A 23,413-nucleotide genomic window follows, 5' to 3' on the forward strand; every position below is an offset into this window, starting at 1 on the left:
CATAAATCACCTCAAACACAGCTAATTCCCTGAGATACTGGATGCCTTTCTCCATAGTTGTCCATTTTCCTGGGCGATATGTAACATCTTCTTTAAAGGGATACCTTTCCTTCACTCCAGACAGGAGTCGCCTCCAGAGGCTGAGGGCTTGTGGTTTTTTTCCAATTGCTTTGTCAACGCCCCCTTCCCCAGAAAGGGATCCCAATTGTTTGGCTTCTTTTCCCTCTAGTTCCAGGCTACTGGCCCCATTATCCCAGCATCGGAGCAGCCAGGTGACAATGTGCTCACCTGAACGACGGCTATAATCTTTTCGCATATCTCGCAACTCGCTTAAGGACAGGGATCGGGTGGTCTCTATTTCATTTATTATTTCTCCCTCCTCTCCCCGCGATGGCCCTGGTTCTTCATCATCCTGTTCTAAACGAGTTGATGTCCGCTTCCAATATTTCGTCTTGTGTATGGGGGCAACTGATACTGGTACGGGTTTATTTTCTGAGCTAGCTCTGGTACTTGTTGTGGGGGTTTGAGTGGCTGCAGTGCCTGTTGTCAGGGCTGGATTGTCTACAGTGCCAGTCACTTTGCATTTCAATCCAGAGACATTCTCTTTCCCCCTGGGGGCACTGAATACTGTTGAGCAGGGCTCGGTATGCATGGGCCAGGCCCCAGCATGTTGCAGTTATCTGTGTCTCTCTGGAGTTCCCAGCGTGACAACATACTTTCTCCAAATATTCTACTAGTTTTTCAGGGTTCTGCACTTGTTCGGGGGTGAAACTCCAAAACACTGGGGGTGCCCACTGCCCTAGGTATTTGCCCATGCTATCCCACATGCCCTGCCACTCGTAACTATCAAACCTCGGGGCAGATTTCTGGGTGATATTCTTAAGTTGCTTAGTCAAAACCAAAACAACATGCCCAAAAACTAACAATAAGTGCACCTTAACCACCCAAGGATGTTCAAGATACAAAAACGTTGTTGTAACGAAGGCACAGACATCATAGAACAAAGTTGCAAAGGTAGTATTCTGTATTTCCTCCATATAAAATCTCTCAGAGGAGGAGGTATAATTGCTAATTGCCTCAACAAGGTGGTATCCGAAGTACAGTAACGGTTTCAGCAAAACCCCCAAATACCAGATAAAGCTGAAAACGAGTGTTTGTATAACAAATCTTGTAGGCAAAACATTACTAATCACAGCAGAACACAGCAGACTCAAACAACCAACACCGATTTTTAACACCAACTGCAAAAAGGACAACATGGTGCTGTGACCAGCAGCTGTTGTTATCTCCAACCCTCGAGCCCCACGTTGGGCGCCAAAATGACTGTCGTGGTTTAGCGGCAGCTCAGCCCCACACAGCCGCTCGCTCACTCCCCCACCAGTAGATGGGGGAGAGAATCAGAAGGGTAACGCTCGTGGGTTGGGATAAGAACAGTTTAATAATTAAAATTAAAAGAAACAACAGTAGAAATGCAATGTAAAGGAGAACAACGAGAGGCGCAAAGCCCCGGGGGAGCGGGGAAGGGAGGGGAGAGGGGGAACAAACCGCCGAAACAAACCGCACGCGCCGCAGCCGCTCGCCGCCCGCCGACCCGACGCCGCGACGCCCCCGCGCTGCCACTGCCCCCCCTCCATATACTGGTCATGGTGTCACGTGGTACGGAATGAACCTGCCATTGGCCAGTCGGGGTCAGCCGCCCCCACCATGGCCCTGCCCCTCCCAGCCCCCCCTCCCACGCCACGCGGCAGAGCACGGGAAGCTGGAAAGGTAGCCGACCCCCACAGTGAGGAGAATTAACCCCTTCTCAGCCAAAACCAGCACAAGGCTGAACTCACACATGGTTTTATCTGAAAAAAAAAACCAACAAATCAAGAAACATTAAAATAAGCCCACTTTCTGAAAGATGTAAGTGGAACATGAGCTCTTTGGGGTAGGAAAGGTAGGCTTTCTGTGGTTTTTAAGATCTTCACTTCTTTTTTCCTTCTGTAGTGCCCCAGGACTTAGTGCAGAGTGGTTTTTGTATGTGAATAGGGCTTGTCTAGGCCAGGAAAAAATATAAGCTTCATAGCCATGAAGTTTTGTTGTTACCCTTTTTAGGGGGAGGGCATTCTTTTATTTTTCCTTTTAAGATAGGGGCAACGCAAGATATTTACATTATACAGTCATATTTTCAAACATATTACAAAATGAAAACCAAAGCAGTTTGACTGCTAAAATATTCACCAGCTCTCAGAAACAGAAGCTGTTTACTGCCAGCCTAAAAAGACTGGGTAATTAGCCGAATCTGACAATATATGTTTAATGTCAGCATGTTACTTGCTATATGTTGTGAATGTTTTTCAGGACATGAAGATAGAAATACTTAACTGCTCAGTTGCTTTTGTACCTATGTTTACACTATCAGAAACACACACATAATTCTGGAAGAATATTCTGTTTGTATGTGTGTGTGTGTATATTTGTATTAAATGACTGATTGTGCAGACTTTTTTTTTTCTTACATTACAGGTTCTGTTGGTCTGCAAGTAAACTGGGGAATACAAGGTATTATTTTGCTATAACAGTCACACTGATTATAGATGTTAAATGAACCTCCATTCCTTTGGGGGTCTCTTGGTTGGGGGTGAGTCGGGAGCTGTTTTTTTTATTGAAGTGTAACATTCAAGATTTTGGAAAAGCATATGGTCCTAATAGGCTTGATTGTGACATGTCATATTAAATTTTAGGCTAATATATACAAATGGAAAATTGCTAGAATTTAAGCTGAGTCTCATGTATTCTTGATAGTCTGTGATTTACACTTATACATCCTGGCCAACCTACAAGGGTAGACTCCAAGGAAAAAAGAAAGTTCCAAATACAAGAGAAAGGGAACATGTGCCTCTGGGGTTTTTCATCACCCATTGTAAATTGCACTGGACTGGTAGGTCCTGGAAAAGATGAAATGTTGGAGTTGAGAAAGGGAAGGTATTCAGGGATTTGTAATTTTTTTAAAATGTAAGAGAAATATAACAACCCTCTAGCTTTTAATTTCATCAGCTGGATATCTTTTCTTCAAGTATGGAAGAGGGACATCTTTTGTGCTTGTCTTGTGTCCTATCTCCTTACTTCTGCCCATGCCTTGAAGATATTGGCAAACACAAATAACTCCAGTCAGACACAAAAATGTGCAACTATTGTGTTGGGAATTGAAAAAAGAGTCTGAAAGCTGATCTTTTGCTACTTACATAACGGAATCTTGGAGACTGTCTTAAAGGTTTAGACAAAGCTGTACACAGCAATAGTACTTATCTTTGTACTGCCAGAGGATTCTTAGGTGATGTGCTTCCATGTTCCCATTTATTCTAATACAGTAATTGCTGTAGAATTTGGATCAGCTGTAGTAATTATGGGTGTGCAAAGTGTGCTGCAACAGTTTTGACAATAGCATTCACTACAGATTGTCTACCCTTCATTGTCTACCCTTCATATATTACCTTTACTTAAAGATCTTGCCCTGGTTGAAGGGTTTTCCGACGTGTTTGAATTCTCCCTCCCACTAGAAATATTCCTTCACCAGCGTCTTGCACTCGGGGCTCTCGCTGTCGAGCTTCCGCCACGTGTACGACTCGTAATCCACCTGCCAGTCCGGGCAGAAACTATACCATTCTATGGAACTTCTAATACCAGTATCACTAGAATTACCTTGTTAAAATCGAGAAATAGCTTTCTAAAAGCAATTAATATTAAGGAAAAAGGCAGAGTTTCTCAGTGTTAATGTAATACCTATTTTAAATTGATAATACCATATGCTTTTAAAATTTTATAACAATATATTTAATTTTAACTTTTAGCCTACATTTGTCAAGCAGGGTGATTTGTCATGGCAAAGTGGAGTGATTTGAACTTGAAATATGGCAAAAAAGTGAGTTGTTGACAGGCTGATCTGTTTCAACCTATTGAAGAAATATTTTCCCATTGGTTTCTAGCAAACAGCTATGCAAATAGGAATTAATATTCAAAGAACCAGCATAACAATTGTTATTAATGTACAATGCCCTCCTAGATATTTATTGCTGCAGTACAACTTCTGGTTTGTATGAATCAGTTTTCACTGTAGTTTATTAGCAATCAACGATGATTATATGGCTCTAGTGTTTACAAACTATAATTCATCATCCTCTTATCTTTTATTTATGAGACAATGTCAGATGAAAGAAGCAAATTGTGCATTGTTTTTGGTTGGAAGAACTCTTCACTCTACAGCATATTAAGTTTGCCATGAAGCGGCAGTGTTCAATGTTCTGCTCTGACTACCTTGTACATCCAATCTGCCATCTCACACCAGAGGAGAAAGCAGAATCTTCAGTGGTGTCTCACACTCTGGCAACTGTGATTTAAAAACAGTTTTAGAAAACCCCTGACCCATTAAAGTCAATGGGAGATTTGCCATTTACTTCAGTGAAGCCAAGATTTTATCCCTTCTGTTCGCTGTGTTGTTATTTTCGTTGACACCTGTGCTAAGCAAATAGGAAGCAGAAGAGAATAGGTTCCTTCTGTTCACCCTTCTCTCATGGGAAATAATTTTCAGCACATCAAAAATATTTGAATATTCTGAAATGGAACTGTTTAAATCCCACTGCTCCCATTTTTATAACTGTCATCTTAAAGTAAAATATTATAAAGGAAAATTATACTAACATGTTATCTCTGACGTCATTATATCTGTTACTGAGGAACAGTTGCAACTAGTAGGAAAGCTGGTCATTTTCTTTCTGGATTTCTTAGATTACTACAATGGCATTTACATTTAATTATCAGATTTATACTATGCTAATATGAAGATTACATGCATTTACAACAAAAAGCAACTTCTAAACAAATGAGACAAAACAATAAAGGGAATTAAGGAAAGCAGAGTTGAATGCATATTATTAACATGTCAAAGCTCTTTTTATCAATATAAGCTATATTTTATGCCTGGTTATTAGTGGCTCCGATGCGACATTATTAATGTAAATGGTATTATATTTATTACTATATAATAGAGTACTAGTTATTTTATTCTAATTGTCACTCATCTAGCAGACCTCCATTTCATATTAGAAATTCTTTTGAGGCTTCTAAGAGCTCTTTTGCAATTTTCCTTGTAATTCACATGCTAAAACAGTATTATAAATTCATCATGAAATTTTAGTATGACAATCTCTCGTAAGACAAAAATGCATTTTTCTATGTTAAGCCAGGTTCTTAACCTCTAAAGATTTGCAACAAGGCAAGATCTGCTGAAAGGAATATAATTTTGATCATGTTTTCTGTATGTTTATTGAATGAAGAATTACTATTTAATATAGACTGGATAAGGCTGTAAAATTTCCCAAATTAGTCCCTTCGCTTCTCTTCCCTTCCTTCTTACAAAATTGCTTTAAAAAAATTTCCTTCCATCCTTAGTCAAAAAAATGTACTCATATTAATGCAAAAAACATAGTCTAGATTAATATTGCAATATTATTATTAATGATAATATTAATGTTTATACAGTCCTCATTAAATTAGTTAAAAAGGTCAAAAATCTTATATTGGAAATCTACCTTAAAGTGAACAATTTAACACTAGATGAGGTCTGAATTTTAATACATATGTTATAGTGGAATGGCTTGTTTGATAGACTTTATCAGTAGGCTCAGACAAAATTCATATTTTGTTGATGCCAATAGTATCTGTTTTCAAAATATCCATACGTATCTTAATGGTAGCATGAATTTTGGGAAAAAAAAATTACAACAAAGTAACACTTTTTTACACTAGTGTTTTGTAGAACTCATTCTAGGACTCAAGTATGCAGGGTGAAGATGGAGATGTAAAGTTTCTGATTAAAATCATTATGCATACATATGTATGATTTAATATCTAAATAGTATGTGAATCTGAGCATGCATTGCTTTTGCAGTACCAATATTTTTTGCTTGTGTTCTCACAATATAGTATTTATCCACTATTGTGAATACTTCTTCCTGAATCATACATTCTTGCCTCCAACTGACCTCAGACACTGCAGTGTTGCTAGAGCTAAACTGGGGCATCCAATACAACAGCTTCAATTAAGATTTTCTGAAATTTAAAGCCCAAAGATTCTGGGAGCCAGGAAGTCTTGTGGATTAGGATTGTCCTGGTTTTCAGTTTGATGATACTAAATTATCTGAGCTTTTTAATCCTGTATCTTTCGTGGTCCTTCTGAATCCTGCCTTTCCTCTTTACCATCTCATTTTCACCCAAAAGGCGCTGTTTCTTTGCGAGAACACTCAAAACTTTTGCCTACATTGATTACATCAGCCAAACTTTGCATAAAAAGTAAATGCTCCAGGACATCATAGAGAGGTTGAGTGACCTCTGGTTTTCTAAATAAATAGGCTTTCTGGATTTTTGCCCTGACAATAGAGAGAGCAGCTTGCTAGTCAGCAGGCATTGCAAGTAACTCTAGGTTGTATTTGTAATGTCACAAGAGCACCGTGCTTGTCATATGAAATTATTAGTGACAGTTGATGAGAAACCTGAAGTGGTGAAATGATTAAAAGCACACCTGTGATCATATTATCAATAAAAATTAAAATGACCTGTCTCAATTGACTTTCTTTGCTGTCATGTACTCTGCACCATTTCCATGGTAATGAAGCTTTTATGCCACTCATGTTAGCTTCAGATAATGTATTCCCCTCAGGTGTATGTTTTTTATCATCATCCATTTTACTGTATGAATGCTGACGTTGTAGGTGATTGCAGATGTGCCATAATCCTTGGTTTCTGCAAATAGCTTCTCCCTTCCCCCTTTTGCTAGACAGGTATTTATAGCTCTGTCACAAAGCTATTGATTAAATGTTGTAGATGTCAGCATAGTCAAAGTTTCTTTGAAAGACTTAGTGGATTAATTGATAAATAATGGGATAATATGAAAAGTTTATTTAATATAATACATTCATTGCTAAACTTCAATTCTATATAGTAATATATTTTTAAGGACCATGCAATTTAAATGTTCTTTGTCAAAATAATATTTTTTTAGAAGTTAGTAAGACGGCTGTATTTTTAAAATATCTAGTACTTCATGATACATACTTTTTTATTTATTAAATTATGTTGATAACATTATCCTTCTACTTAGTTTATTAAACACTTTATTCCTTATGCCTGAGTCTTCAAACCAGTTAAAATTGTCACAATGTTTGATGCTGAAAAAATAAGAAAAGAAAAATATTCTTCATACATGCAAACACACATAGTCTTGTAGTACAACTGAATATGATATTTAATGGGGTTCTTATATAACAGATCCACATTTCTTTGAGGACAGTCTCTGTAGCTGTGCTATAAGGTTTGAGAAAAAGAGTCAAATTCACATATGAATCTGAATTTTAACGGTTCACTTATCATTATGCCCATCTGCTCAGCATGCAAACTCTTTAATCTATGGGCATTTCACCACTTACAAGACAAGGTTGTTAGTTACTTTAATGCTTTTCTTGGAGATTTTTTTTTTTATAAAGACAAAGCTGTAAAAGTGATAATATTTTATAATAAGAATTCCTGGCCAAAACATGTTTCACTACCATTAGGCTTCCCTTTAAAAATTTTTTTCCATTAACCTTTCCTCCTCTTTCTACAAATGTCAAGTAGCTCTATAAGAAAATGTTATAGCCTCCAAATATCACAGTTTTATAAGACTGTAAACTCCATCTTACTCTAGAAGAACCTTATTTAATTATTAATATTTTTCTGAGTTGGAAGTTATTTATTTGAAATTAGTATTTAATACCTAATTCTGTAAAGTATAATGATAAGAGGGCTTAACAACATTAAATTCTGAAAATTGAAGTCCACCTAAAAGCAATGAATGATTTCACAGTTACTGAAGAAAACACATGACTGAAGACCAATCTTTTGTCCTCTGTATTTATAAAACCACAGGGAATAAATAATACTTTATAAAACTCACACATCTCAGTTACTATTATTAATTTTTCTCAAAATAATTAAATTTTGATGGCTCAACCATGAGAATATAAAATTTTAATGTGACTATATAAGAAAACTTTAAACTTTATCCTTGATGAAAATGTGTGCATCACTCAAACTCACATGTTTTTATCATGAACATGGTGTTGAATCTCTTGGATCAAAATTAGACAAATGCCAAAGCTTGTTTGAGCATGTTTGAGAAATTCAGTGCAGGACAAAACCTAACACCTAATAAGATCATAAGGAAGAATCTAAATCTACAAGGAGAAAGATAAAATAGGATAGTGGATAACGGCTATGAAAAAAATCAGGACTTAGATTCACTTGATTCAATAGGGAACAAGTTTTCACTAAGCATACTCAAGTCATGGGGCAAAGAATAGGCAAGTGATGATGGAAAGTTTTTTTGATGATTAATATAAATAGACAAAAATGCTTTTCTTTAAGAATTTATGCATTATAGAAAAAAAAAGGCATAATCGACTCTCATTAGATTGATAGTGAACCTGGTGCATCTTTTTCAGACACAGAAGTTTGACATCCAATGTAATTTGGATTTAGGAATTTGATTTAAAGAGACCTGTACCTCTGCTTTGTTCATCTTTTTGCTATTTCCCTAATTTTTAATATTATGCTCCTTTGAAATCAAAGACTAGCTACTGCTTTTCTTTTTTTATTTGTCAATATTTTAATAAATTTGATTCAAAGATTATTTCTTATTTCCAGACCTTCTATGATTTTTTTATCACTTCTATGATTTTTATCAAATAAAAATCACCCTTTATTTTAATATTATTTCAGAATCTTTCAAAATATATGCTTAGTTTTTCCAGTTTCTTGCCTTAGCTCAGTTTAGGATAGTAAAAATTCACTTTTTAACTTTTAGATTAATGACTGCTGAGAAAGTATCTATCTGTCCATCCACTTTCATAACTAAAAGACATTTTTTTAAAAACTTCATTCTTATTTCTTCCACTAATTTAATTGTAGTTGAAGTCATCCTGCAAGTATGGAAATATGATGTTCCTTTCTGTTTGTTCTAAACTTGCTGATGAGTTTACAGAGAGATGGCATTTGCATTTGCATTATTTAACTTGTAAGATTTAGTACTTCCTAATAGTTTATACTTAGAGTTTATGAATATAACATGTTTTGAGACATCAGCTCAGCCACCTGACTGATTTTACATCAACAAAACAGGTAATGCCCATGTGTCTCAATTATTTCCTGCCCCTATCCCTCCTGGTGGACTAGGTGAAGGGGTTGACTTGTAGACTTTATACAAGAATTTATCTGAAAAATGAAATAAATTCTACAGGCAACTTGCCTAAATATACACTTACATAGAGGAATACAGCAGAAATAATTTCTTAAGTGTAGGTCCTGTCATAGATCCTTAGAGCTGAAATTCTTAATTATTTTACAGTGCTGTAAGAAAAGAGGTGCATTCATAAGAACTGTGTGAGCAACCTGGTAATTTTGATTTCATAGTACATTATGTGTACTAATTAATTAAGGACTAACATGTAAAATAAGTCCTTACAGTAGCAGTGAATTAGGTTCAGTGACCTGGGGGATTTCTTACAGTTTTGTGGTCTACTATCAGGTATTAATGGTATTATGGTATCAATGTAGTCTTGTTATCCTTAACTTTGCATAAAACATTAACTCACCCTGTAGCATACCAATATTAGAAAGCCTAAACCTTCTTTTGGAAGAGTGTCTTTGATATTTCACATTAAGTGCAAATAAATAAAAATGGAATTTTTTTTCCACAGGCCTGGTTTTGACCTTCCACAGTCAAACTTTTAACTGTGTTCAGTTAGTAAATGGGTAATTAAGTTGCCTGCACAAACATTTAAGTCAGCAGGTTAATTTTTCAATGTTATTTTACATGAACAGAATAAATGAAATGGTCCTCCAGGATGACACTCAACACACTGGAAGTTATGCTGCTTCTCTGAATCTCTCTGGAAATTACTCACTCTTGACCCATTTCAATAATTTTCTGATTATGTCTGCATTTCTTGACTATTCTTACCTCTTCCTTCTTCTCTTCTCTGCACTTGTCCTAGGCCTGAAAAGCTATCAGTGCATGTGTGTACCTATTACAACACTGAATATTCAATGAGATTTTCCTTCTGGGATATGCTGCTTCCCTTTCATGTCTTTTCAATTTAATGATGTAGGGTCTCTCCTTGCTGTTCAGGTCTTATCTCTCACACCTCTCCTCCCTGAATCTTGAGCAATCATTTCTGTGCTGATCATTTCCACCTCTGATGTCTTATTTCCTGCTTTGCTTTCCATTACAGAAGCCCTTTGCAGTTTCTTTCAGGACATACAATCTTTCATCTTGGGAGTACGTACAAGATCTGCCTTAAGTTAAGCTGTTTCACCTTTTTCTCTAATTCTTTTCACTATTCTGCCTTATCTCCTAAAAATCATGAGCTGGTAGCTTAACGTTGTTTCTTATGCCTTTCTTTCTAATCTATTTCTGAGTTCCTAATAAATTAAATATATTCTTTTTTTTTTTTTGTCCTCAGTGCTAAAACCTGACACTTGTCTTAGCTGTTTCTTCTCTCCAATACTAAAGAGTGCTCTGTTCATCTTTTCCCTGTCCTGCCTCCAAACCCTTTTCATTAACCTAAAACAAGAAATTTGCACTAGTCTTCCTCACTGCCATGCACAGATCCCTCTGTGGGTCTTGTCTTCTACTGAAAGACATTAACAAGTAATCAAAGTACAGTCTTATGGCTCAGCATAATGGTTAAGAAAATTTTAAGTGTATATTTGGGTTTACATAGTTAGGTGTTCTACACAAATTTTCTGCCATCATTTTCTTCATCATGTTGACCTTATGCTTATTGTGCCCTTCCAATTAATGACAGCAATAAGACAAATTACAGCCTCATTGTCTTAGAAGAAACTTCTGACTTCTTTGGAGCATTGTTACTATAGAATCGGTGTTCTTTTCTGCACTATACTGATATTCCTTAGTATCCAACTAGTCTCTTTTATGGGTCATAAGTTTCAGGAGCTGCAGCTTAGTGTTTTGGCTCATACTTAAGGCTCAGTTATGACCCTATATTAAATATAACAATGACCCTTAAAATTTTGGTAGATTACATAGACCCAAGTTAAAAATAACAGCCATAGTATTTATATTATAAATAATGGGGCAGGCTTGTGGGTAATTCAGTAAGGAAACCAGCAAATTTTCTCTTGAAGGCGCGAAAATGTTTAACAAGTGCATTTCCTATTCTCATTTGCTCTTCTGCTAGCCATTGTTGCTGCAACAATGTTCTTGAAATTGAATTTGCTGTATGTGATATTAAGTGTCCAGTAGCTGTGAGACATATCTAGCAGCAGGTAGAAAAGGATCAAAAGCAAAACTGTGAAGCATAACACTACAGGAAGCATCTACTTCAGTTTTGTTTCAGGTAGGCAGGGAAATACAAAAAGTTTAAATGGAGAAATCCTTTTCCTGCATCTAGTCTTAATAGTGGAAAATGAGTCGCTGCTTCATTAACAATCCCCAAAAGTATGTTGTGGTTAGTTGTCCTAATAATACTGTGCACATTTACTTCAATCCACAGCAATGCATGCATCCTGATTTTTTAATATTCTGTCAAACAAGCAGCAAAATCAATTTTAGTCACTAATCTATACATTCAGTAACATCATAGGTTCAGTATGTCCTTTGGTCACTGTATAATGTATCACACAGCAAGCTTACTTTATTGAATTTCCTATGATGGTAAGCTGTAGCATTACATATTATTTTCCATAGTGAAAACACAAACCTGATATAACAAATTACCATTATCACAAGTTAAGGAACACTTAAACACGGCATTGCTATTTTAGGAAGTTAACACGTTTGCTCTGCACTGAAACTTCGTAAGGAAGAATGTTCATGCATTAAAACAATTTGTTTGCTTTACTGTTTTTCTTTAAAGAACTGCAAGGGAGTTACTGGCTTATCTTTCCTTGTAACTGATCCTAGTGAGAGCCTTTCCAAAGAGATGTTATGTTTTTGTGGTCTGCCATCTGTGCCAGATTTCTACATTACTAGTGCAATTGTATGTGCACTTTATGTGCAATAGTTCAGATATTTCATGTGACACAGAATTTATTTTCTAACTACATATTTAGCATTTGCTAATCGGAACTATGTTTAGAAAGACTTGAACGACTTTAGTTACCAGTAATCTAACATGCAGTTTTATCATGTAATTCATGCTAATTGTGAATATCCATTGCCTGAATATCCTGTGAAATCACTTCTGACAAGAACACTGTCATCCTCATATAAACAAATGAATCACAGTATACATACCTATATGATAAATTTCTTCCTTAAAACATGTGCCAATGTAGTCACAAAAGATCCTGTAAAAGAAATGGGTGGAAACCTGATTAATTGGTTCACAGGTAGGATTAAATAAACATTGCTATAAATACATTTTCATTAGATCCAAGCAAGATTTTACAAATGTTAAATATGTGGGTATATGAAACCATTTTTTTTAAAAAACTCTGTTAGAAATCTGTTCTCTAAAAAAAAATATTGAAATTTCAATACTTATCTATCGATATCTAAATATTAGGTTATTATACCTGGAATGTATTGTAGACATGTAGCAAACTTACAAAGTAGGCATGCTTTTGACACTAAGCAGAAAGTTCAATGTACCTTCTAAAATGTTCATCTCTACTATGTAAATGTCAAAGTTTTTCCACCTTAAGCAGTTAAATTCTCTGATTTATTTTTTTTAATCTAAGCATAATGTTCTCACAGTGTAGCCATATTGCTATGACATGAAAAGAATCCTGAAATGCTACTGGAATTAAACCACAAAATTTCTACTGTAATTTTCTTCAGCCTGAGATTTCATCCTCACCAAAGTGATGATATCTCCTTTGTAATTTGAATTTCAAGTTTACAATATAAGAAAATATTTTTTGGCTCTTCTGTTCTGTTGCTGTACGCTTCTACGGGAGAACTTATCTTGGGCCGCATATCTCCGGGACACAGGGCTCTACCCACCCTGGGGACAGTGATGCACAGACATCAATATGATGGATACAAAATGTCCGTTTATTTAGCTGCGTCACACGCTTATATAGCTCTTGTGCTTCCTGTTCCTGCCACTCCTGTGGGGAGGAGTCTATCTTTCCATCACATCCCGTGATCTTCTGGTCGCTGATCCCTGTCTATTCCCTACATGTTCAAAATCAGTGCATGAATTACCATTTTTAAGTTTAGACTTTAGGAATTTATTTTTATTTTCTTGTATTAAGTTTTTCTTTGAAACGACATTATGTGAGAGAGTTCACCGTGTTAATAAGAATTGTTTGTTCTGGTCCCATATTAATTTTCTCTGTATTTGCAAAATAGGACTAATAAAAAAGATGTTTTTTGTCTAACCGTTAAAGTTCATGGAACATAGACATGAGCAACTGTGACATCTATACTGTGGGAAAGAATAAGTTCCTGCCATATCTCTTAATTGCATTCTGTGGATACACATTCCTCTGGGTGTTGTTTTTGCTTTGTTAGAAAACCCAGACACGTGTTCAGGGAAGCCACAATGTCTTCTAGAGGATCTTCTTATCTGGACAACTAAACAATCAGAATTTCAAGAGTGGGTGCTGATCTACCAGGAGCAGGACAAGGCTTAGGCATCCTATGACCCAGAATACCTAGTTCTCAATGGAGTAGTCTGATAGTCACAGAAAGGTAGAAGAAAAGTAGAAAGAAAAAGAAAGGTAATAGAAAAGTAGAGAATAGTAGAAATGGTATTTTGGCAGAACTTGAGGAAAAGAGAAGATGGTGTCTATAAAACTGATTAGAGATTTAACTGAATACTTTCTGAAAAGCTGTAGGCCCCCATGAGTATCACATTTAAATTGTTTCTAAAATTCTGTAGTTTATTGATCTTTCTCAAAGTATTCATTATGTTTTTTCATCAACACAGAGGGAAGATATGAATATAGGTATGTGTAAAGAAATGACAGATGTGAAATTCTATTGAAATGCTATGGTCAAATAGCAGTAAGTATTACTTATTAGCTAATAACAATATAGTTGAATCTTCCTGGGTCACAGAAGTCATTTAAGTCTGTTTTCCACACACACTGATTGCATTCTAAAACAACATAAAGGTCTAGATCTGGGATGATGGTTATTTAGAATCATAGAATGTTTTGTGTTGGAAGGGACCATTAAAGATCATCTAGTCCAATTCCCCCACCATGGGTAGGGACATCTTCCACCAGACCAGGTTCCTCAATGCCCCATCCAACCTCATCTTGAACACATCCAGAGATGGGACATCTACAACTTCTCTGGACAACCTGTTCCCTGTGTCTCACCACCCTTATCATAAAAAATATCTTATGTACAATCTAAGCCTTCTCTCTTTCAGTTTAAAACCATTGTCTTGTCTTCTGTCTGGCCTGCTAAAAAGTTTGTCCCCATCTTTCTTATAAGCCCCTGTCATGGTTTTAGCTGGGATAGAGCTAATTTTCTTCACTGCAGCTGCCATAGTGCTGTGCTTTGGACTCAGTATGAAAACAATGTTGACACACACCGATGTTTTGGTTGTTGCTGGGTAGTGCTTATATTAGTCAAGGATTTTTATAGCTTCTGATGCTCTGCCAGGTGCACAAGAAGCCGGGAGGGGAAGGGGCACAGCTAAGAGAGCAGATTCAAAATGGCAAAAGGGATATTCCATATCATGTAACACTATGCCCAGTATGTCAACTGGGAAGAGCTGGCTGGAGGAGGGAGGCAGCAATTGCAGCTTGGGGATGGGCAGTGTTGATCAGCAGGTAGTTTGAGGTTGGGTTTTTTTTGTGCTTTTGCTCTTCCAATTCTCTCCCCCGTCCCACAGGGGTGGGGGGATTTAGTTGCCAACTGAGGCTGAACAATGACAGTCCTTTTTGGCACCCAAGGTGAAGGGTTTGAGATAATAACAGTTGCTGGTCACAGCATTGATTCATCTGTTCTCAATATTAGTTTGTCCAGTCTATACCATGCTGATTGTAAAGTACAGGTTAAAAATTACTGTTGGTTTTTGTAGTTTGCTGTGCTTTGCAGTGATTAGAGATGTTTTGCCTAGGAGATTTGTTATTACAACACTGGCCCTGAGTGTTATCGGTTATTTGGGTCTTGCATGGAAGCCTTTGCTGTGCTTTGGGTACCACCTCATGGAGACAATTAACAATTATACCTCCTCCTCTGGGAGGTTTTTTGTGGAGGAAATACAGAATGGCACCTTAGCTACTGCCTTCTGTAATGCCTCCTCCTTCAGTGCAACAATTTTTCAGTATCTTGAACATCCTTCGGTAGTCAAGATATATCTTTTGATATTGCTTTGGCAGACCATTTCAGCCCTGTCTCAGATTAATAAGGAATTTTAAAATATCATCCAGAGATCTGCCCCAAGGCTCGATAGCTATGGGTAGAAGGGTATATAGGATAGTATGGGCAAATGCCTAAGATGGTGGGCACCGCCAGTGTTGTGGGACTTCACCCCTGAACAAGTGCAGAATCCTGAAAAATTAGTAGAATTTTTGGAGGGAGTATGTTGTCACCCAGGTAATTCCAGAGAGATACAAATCTCTTCAATGTGCTGGGGCCTGGTCCATGCCTATCGAGCTCTGTTTAACGCTATTCAATACCCCCAAGGGGAAGAGAAGACCTCTGGATCTAAAAAGACGAAGACAACGAAAGTGACAAACACTGTGACCACTCAAAGCCCCACAACAGATGCTGCAGCTACTCAAAGCCTGGTATTGTAAGGCCACAATAAGGTTTCCCTGGAACCTTCTCTTCTACAGGCTGAACAACCCGAACCATCTCAGCCCTTCTTAGCAGGAGAGGTGTTCCATCCCTTGGATCATTTTTGTGGCACTCCTCTGGACCTGCTCCAACAGGTCCATGTCTTTCCTGTGCTGGGACCCCCAGAGCTGGATGCAACACTGCAGGTGGGGTCTCACCAGAGCAGAGTAGAGGGTCAGAATCACCTCCCTTGACCTGCTGGCCACGCTTCTTTTGATGTAGCCCAGGGCATGATTACTTTCTGGTCTGCAAGTGCACGCCATCTGTTTGTGTCCAATTTTCCATCCACCGGTATCCCTAATCCTTCTCCACAGGACAGTTCTCAAACATTAAGCACCCAGTCTGTATTGCTATTGGGGATTGCTGCAACCCAGGCGCAGGACCGGGCACTTGGCCTTGTTGAATCGCATGAGTTTCACACAGGCTCATTCCTCAAGCCTGTTAAGGTCCCTCTGGACGATATCCCCTCTCTCTAGTGAATCAGCTGTAACATTCATGTTGGTGTCATCCCCAAACTTGCTGAGGGTGCACTCAATCCTACTGTCTACATCACTGATGAAGATATTAAAGAGTTCTATCCCAGTATGAACTCTTGAGTGACACCACTCATTACTGGTTTCCACTTAGACATTGAGCTCTTAACTGTAACCCTTTGGATCCAGCCAGTTCCTTACCCACCTAACAGTCCATTCATCAAACACATATATCTCCAATTTATTTACAGGTATGTTGTGCAGGACCTTGTCAAAGTCCTAAAGAAATCAAGGTAGTTGTCATCTGTAGCTTTTCCTTTGTCCATTGATGCAGTCATTCCATCACAGAAGGCCATTAGATTAGTCATGCATGATTTTCCCTTGGTGAAGCCATATTGGCTGTCTCTGACCACCTCCCTATCTTCCATATGTTTTGACATCTCTTCCAAGAGGATCTGTTCCATGATCTTACCGGGCACAGAGGTGAGGCTGACCGGTCAGTAGTTCCCAGGGTCCTCCTTTTTATCCTTTTTAAAAATGGGTGTGATGTTTCCTTTTTTCCAGTCACTGGGGACTTTGCCTGACTGCCACTACTTTTCAATTATGATGGAGAGCAGCTTAGCAACTTTGTCTGCTAGTTCCCTCAGGACCCTGGGATGTATCTCATTGAGTCCTGTGGCTTTATGCATGTTCAGATTCCTCAGGTGGTCTTGAGCCTGGTCTTCTTTTATAATGGGAGGGACTTCATTCCCCTTTGAGGTTCATGGACTCAGGAGATGTGGGAAGAGAGTTTACTGACGAAAAATGAGGAAAAAAGGTTGTTGAGCTCCTCAGTCAACTCCATGTTGGTTGTCACCAGCTTTTGTGTCTTATTTACCAAGGGTGGTACATTTTCTTTAACCTTCCTTTTCTGGCCAATATACCCAGAAAAGCCCTACTTATTACTATTTGCACCTCTTACCAAATTCAGCTCCAGCTGTGCTTTAGCTGATTCCACTCCTGATTCCAGCCCTACACATCTGGTCAATATCCCTATGTTTTTCCCATTTCACTTGTCCCTGGTTCCACTGCCTGTGCATTCCCTTCTTACACTTTAGTTTGGCCAGGAGGTCCTTTTGAAGCCATGATGATCACCTGCCTTCCTTGCATGATTTCTTAAATGTGGGAACTGAGAGCTCTTGTGCTCTAAGGATAATGTCCTTAAAAAGCTGCCAGCTCTGTTCAGCTCCTTTGTCCCTGAGGGCAGTTTCCCAGGCAATCCTATTCAGTAATTCCTTAAAACACTGAAAGTTCACTGTCCTAAAATTTGGTGTCCTGACTCTACCTTTGCCAGGCCTGTAACCCTTAAGACTCTGAATTCCACTAGTCTTGACATCTCTAGTTAGTTGTTCTGTTTTAGTGAGCAACAGGTCCTGTAACGCTTTTCCTCTGGTTGGGCTGCCTATCACCTGGATTAAGAAATTATACTCAACACACTCCAGGACTCTTCTTCAATTACTTGCAGCTTGCTCTGTCCAGCAGAGGTCAGGGTGTTTGGCGTGCCCCAGAAGGATCAGAGCCTACGAACATGATAATTGCTGTAGATGAAGTTCTTCATCAACGAGCTCCCCTTGGTCAGTGGCCTGTTATAAACACCAACCATGAGGTTTCCTTTGTTGACTTGGCCCCCAGTTTTTACCCATAAGATCTGAACCTGCTCATTTCTGTTTTGCAGCTCTGTGCAGTCAGTCCATTCCTTTACACAGAGGGCAACCCTTCCACCCCTCTTCCTTGCTTGTACTTTCTGAACAGTTTATAGCCATCAATTGCAATGTTCCAGTTATGCGATTCTTCCCAGCACATTTCAGTGATAACAATTAGATCATAGCTTTCTAGCTGCACAATGGCTTCCAGCTCCTCCTGATTGTTACCTATGCTGCATGCATTGTTATAAAGGCTTTCAGTTGGTCTACTGACTTTCTTTGGAGAAACATACCCTAATTCATTTGAGGCATTTCACAGGTGTTTCCCCATTGGTTCCCAATATATCAGCAGGAAGTTAGAAAGCTGACAATTGATTTATTTGTAAATTATATAAAAATAAGCTTTTGAAGTTTATTAATATGCATATATTTAATTTCTGAAAACTGTCACTAGTTATTTTATTTGTGTTGAAATTTGTCATATAAAAAATACGTGTTAAATATATTCCCCTGATATATTTCAACATACCAGATTTTCTGCTACTATTTTATACGATGTAGACAGTATCAATTTTTTCTAGTATTATGAGTTGTATATAAGAAACTTGACAAATCAGATAGGCTTCCTTATATTTCAATATCTTAGAGAACTTAGACATGCTCAGCTATAAACAAAGGTTCTCTAAGCCTGAGTCTTGAGCTTTTGAACATAAGGTGGTTCACAGGAAGGAAAACTATCTGCAGGACAAATATTTTTTTTTAATCAAGTTTTCTGCAGATATTCTTGCCTCTTAGTGTCCTAACTTTGCAGCTTCTATCCTACCTTTCTTGTGTCTCCTGCTTTTAATTGGCCTATATATCTTTATGTCTATAAAATTTATACACCAAATGTGTTATAGGAAGAGATTTTGTAGACATGTATGTAATTTTTCAATAGTTATGGCTTTTTGAAAATAAAATGGTGTAGGACAATGATACCTAGGATATGAAAGAGAAAATAGTAAAAACTTTAAAACAGTGGAAGACAGGGTAGCATGAAGTGAAATCATGGATTTATGTTTATTCTACAACCTGTAAAAGGCATGCCTATTGAAGATACAGTGTGACTGCATGTATACCCCTACTGTCTCTTTTATCCCCTCTCTTTTTCTCTGTAATGATATATTCAGAATTCACAAATTAGTTGTATCTTTTTAATCAGGAAGAAAGCTCAGAAATAAAAAAAGAAATCTCATCACTTCCTTCTTTTTTTGTCTTACACTAGGAAATGCTTGTTTACTCAGCTAAAGTATGTTTTATCTTCAGAATATCCAAGGTTTTTTACATACCTAGAAAATTAATAGAAGTTTCAAAGGTACCAACATAGCAATCATGTATTGTTCATGAATGTTATTCAGCAAATAAAATACATACATCAATCCAAATTCACAAAAGTTAAATTGTCCAATGAAGTGACACCTCATCAAATCTATTAATCTTCTATACAAAGTATTCATCTAATCTAGTGTGTACAAATATCATATATCATCTTTAAATAAAATTTAAAACAGTAAACTCGATTTCTTTTTTGCCTTAGTTACCATGGAATCTTACCTTCCTGAAAAATTCAAGAATGGAACTACTATTGCTAACTTTGGCAAAGAATGGACTATTTTGGATCCAATTACACAGGAATTTGAGTGCAACATAAGAGCTTCAATGATGATTTAAAATAGTTCTACATGAATTAAAATGTATATAAATTTTATTAGTTTTTAATTCAGACACAGTATGATCTAAGAGCCTTGCAGGGACTTTAGGGGAGAAAAGTTCGATTTCTTGATTTCCTAGAGCAAAACAAGAGCATCTGTACATATTAAAATGCAGGGCTGAGTCTTGACCTTAACTGAGAGTAAATCTGAAGAAAATTATCTCTGTGTTGGAAGAAGAGGAAGTGGTTTTTTATCACCAGATTGAATTTAAACATGGAACAGCTGTCTAAAACTTCTGAAAATGTTTCAGGGTTAGAAAGCCTTGAGAGGAAAAATATCCATGATTAAAAGGCAAGCAAGGCAGGCACAGATGTTTTCTCCCAGATTTAGGTATGTTCAATACATTCTAAAATGTATTACTTATAATATATCATTCATGTAAAATTAAGCCCCAAAACTTGATAAAAGTCAGTTAAGGTTTCCTGTGAAACCCAAATTTGGCATTGGTACAGCACATGTATATGCATCTGTCCTGAATAACACTTGGTGACATACTCATGTCTTTTAATTACACTTTTCACAAAGGGTCACTGATTCTGTGTTCTCTGGCTTTTGGCTGACAATGTAAGACACAGTATAATCTGCAGAAATGTGAGCCATCTCACCTACAACAGTGTTTGGTGAGAGCTCTGCTTTGAGCCTATAAAGAGCTATACAGCTCTAATTATGATGAAAAATAAACCCCTGGGCATCAAAAACTGGTCACACAAAATAAGCTGATACTTTATAATTTTGCCTGCAATCTCTCTGCCTCTGTTTTCCTTGTGTAAAGTGACATTGATTACTCTAAATGTCTATTACTTAATATTAGAAAAGGTCTAAGATATTATGACAAAAACACCACAGAAAATTCCATAGTATAGTTATAATTCTGCCTTCAGAGCAAAATCTGAATAATTATCAGTAACAAGGGCCAGTGAATAATACTGGAAAATACTGAATATTAGCTTTCTTAGGCTCGACCGATAACAGTTGAAAATGAACAGAAAACCTTTAAAGCATGCAATCTCTTTTCATGCCTGATACGTTTTTAGAAAAATAAACAAGCCTTTGTATATCTGGATAAAAATTATATCCTTATCTTTTCTCCAATTTTATAGTTAGTTTAAGAAAGGATACTCTTTCTCATGCAAAACTTACTTTGAAGTAGAAACGTACTGGCAATCTTAAATTCAATTCCCTGACTTTGCAACTGTCTTGTTTTATGTAGTGTATTTCTGCATGCAATATTTGCATTAAATATTCATATAAAGAGTTGTATCTTATACAACACACATCCACCTCTCTGCTTTTTAATGATGTACCCAAATTTCTCTTCCATCATTTCAAAATTTCATGCAGCTGCCATTGTGAAAAACTCGGCATTTTTAGAAAAGGACTTTGAACTAGTAACTTTTGAATGACTCTGATTTTTAATATATTTTTTTTTAATTTCTGTGTACAAATTCCATTCTCCAATAATGCATGCTTCATATACACATGCATACTAGGACTTAAAAAAAGATAATCATTAGTATTTGTTTTTAAACAGAAGTGAGGACTTAGCTATCATCTTAAGAAGTGTCTCTACTCATCAGTGAGAGGAAAAGCAGCTCTATTTAATTTTGCAGCTTTTTTCATATTTTTTTTCATAATGGCTTTTGGCTCATGCTTTATCTGGAGTAAAACTACGTAACACTCGAAACAACCAAGATTTCTAAAACAGTGTTATCTGAAATGATGTAACAATACCTAACTGTTTTATTTACATATTATGGAAGGTGTGTTATAAACAAACAAAATACTAATATGATTTTTTGGAAGCAGTTTTGTAGTATTACCTTTAGTAAAGGGACCTTATATGGAAAATGTTCAGAAAAAAGTTCCACAATTTGTGGTTTAAAGAACCAAACTGACAGAGAAAGACTTGCATCAAAACTGTTTACTTACCAACAGACCTGTTGCAAAATTGTACCCTGACACAGATTACTAAGGAATGGGGCATACTGTATCAGAAACTAGCCTTTCAACCAAGACCACAGAATCACAGAATCACAGGTTGGACGGGATGTCAGGGATCATCTAGTCTAGGGGGACTTCTACAAAAGAAATTTCTGTACTTTAATTGGAAGACAATGGCTTGATACAAGACGTAATAAATTGAATTCTTTGGTGGTATGTAGAAGGTCAGATGAGATGATTATAAAAGTTCCCTAGGGCTGAAAAGTCTTTGAACCATTTCTCTATTACATAGAGCATTGGGTTTGCTGTATGCTTCAGAAAGATATTTTCTAATAAGCTATAGGTTAGACTTTGCAAAAGTGCTTAAGTCTGCCTTAACACTGCTCCCATGGAGGCACCCTCATGCTCAGTGAAACAGCATTAAGTCAGTACTAAGTGCTCCCAAGAGTTCTACCTGAAGGAGAATAATGCACATTTAAATAGTTAATTTGAGAAGTTAGTTGCCGTTTTTATGCTCCTGATACAACTTACTGCTAAGCTGGTTTTGAGTGACGTAAATTACATTTGTTTGATGGTATTATAAAAAATAAAAAAAAAAATTTCGTGTTAGCGAGACCTTCCTTATAAACACATCTTAGTGTTCTAATATGACTGCTAGAAACTGATGATTAATAGAGGGATAAACATGAATAGGAAGAAATCAGTGATCATGTAAGTTTACCAATGTTTAATTATGGTTTTTCTTCCTAATCAAAATAACAGTGTTTTACTAAATCAATCCCTTTAGAATGACCAGAACAATAGCAACAACAACAAATACCAAATTTTTTAGACTAGGAATGTATCACACAGACTTCTAGGATAAAAGTTCAAAAGAAGATCAAAGGAATATACCTACAAAATAATGTTATATGCATAAACAATTTGGATTTTTATCTGATTTGATATGTCTTTGATTGTTATGTGCCCCTTTCTGTCAACAATATCTTCTTTTTACCAACTCTAAGACCTCTTTTTGTAAAACGTTGGCTTCACCACAATTTTAAAAGAAAAGTAAAAAGGTAGGATTGCATATAAAGTCCCTAATATTGTGCAGACTTACTTTTTCCATTGACACATGCCTCACACTATGCTAGATAATGAATAACCAGTTGTGAAATACTGGCTACATGCTGTGTATTTCTTTGCTAGCACACAGTGTTTTCTGTGTCTTTGGTGTTTTGTTTGTTTGCTGTGTTTATTAATGTGTCATAAATTCCTGATACATAGTCCCCTAATCCCAGAAAGGCAAAAAGTCTTCTGAGAAGTTAGAAGCCATCAACTCTGTGCATTAACCTCCTATGCATTAATGTGACTACATGGCGGGTCCATACATAATAGAATGGCTAAACTTCCCTGGAACTGTTCTTGCTTCAGTTTGAATTAAAGCTATTTGCTCATAATAATATTATCAAGTATTTGAGTAACCTTGTTTCAGTTTATTGGGCATTTTAGGAGTATTCAGAATATATACTCATGAAAGTTCAACAAAATTTAGCTGAAAATATCCTGAATCTTCCTCTTCTGCTCTTCATATTTATTGCAAGGTTTTATCCAGATGTTCATGAGAGTGTAAATGGAAAAGTTTAATGATTTCATCTGCACAGCAACTACTACATCTTGATTTTTTTATTTATTTATTAAACTGTAGTCTGCATTCAGCATTGTTTCATTGCTCATGCTATG

General features: G+C 36.8%; 1 long non-coding RNA gene across 1 annotated transcript in view; it reads left to right on the forward strand.

Annotated features, from left to right (window-relative positions):
* Window positions 1–2,545, forward strand: part of LOC142050161 (uncharacterized) — a 589,738-nt gene extending 587,193 nt beyond the window's left edge. The window contains exon 7 of the long non-coding RNA XR_012657935.1: window positions 2,509–2,545. This is a non-coding gene — a long non-coding RNA (uncharacterized LOC142050161). The remainder of the gene's footprint in view (window positions 1–2,508) is intronic.
* Window positions 2,546–23,413: the final 20,868 nt, after the last annotated feature.

The sequence above is a fragment of the Phalacrocorax aristotelis genome, chromosome Z, assembly GCF_949628215.1.
Source record: "Phalacrocorax aristotelis chromosome Z, bGulAri2.1, whole genome shotgun sequence".
NCBI classification, from domain to species: Eukaryota; Metazoa; Chordata; class Aves; order Suliformes; family Phalacrocoracidae; genus Phalacrocorax; species Phalacrocorax aristotelis.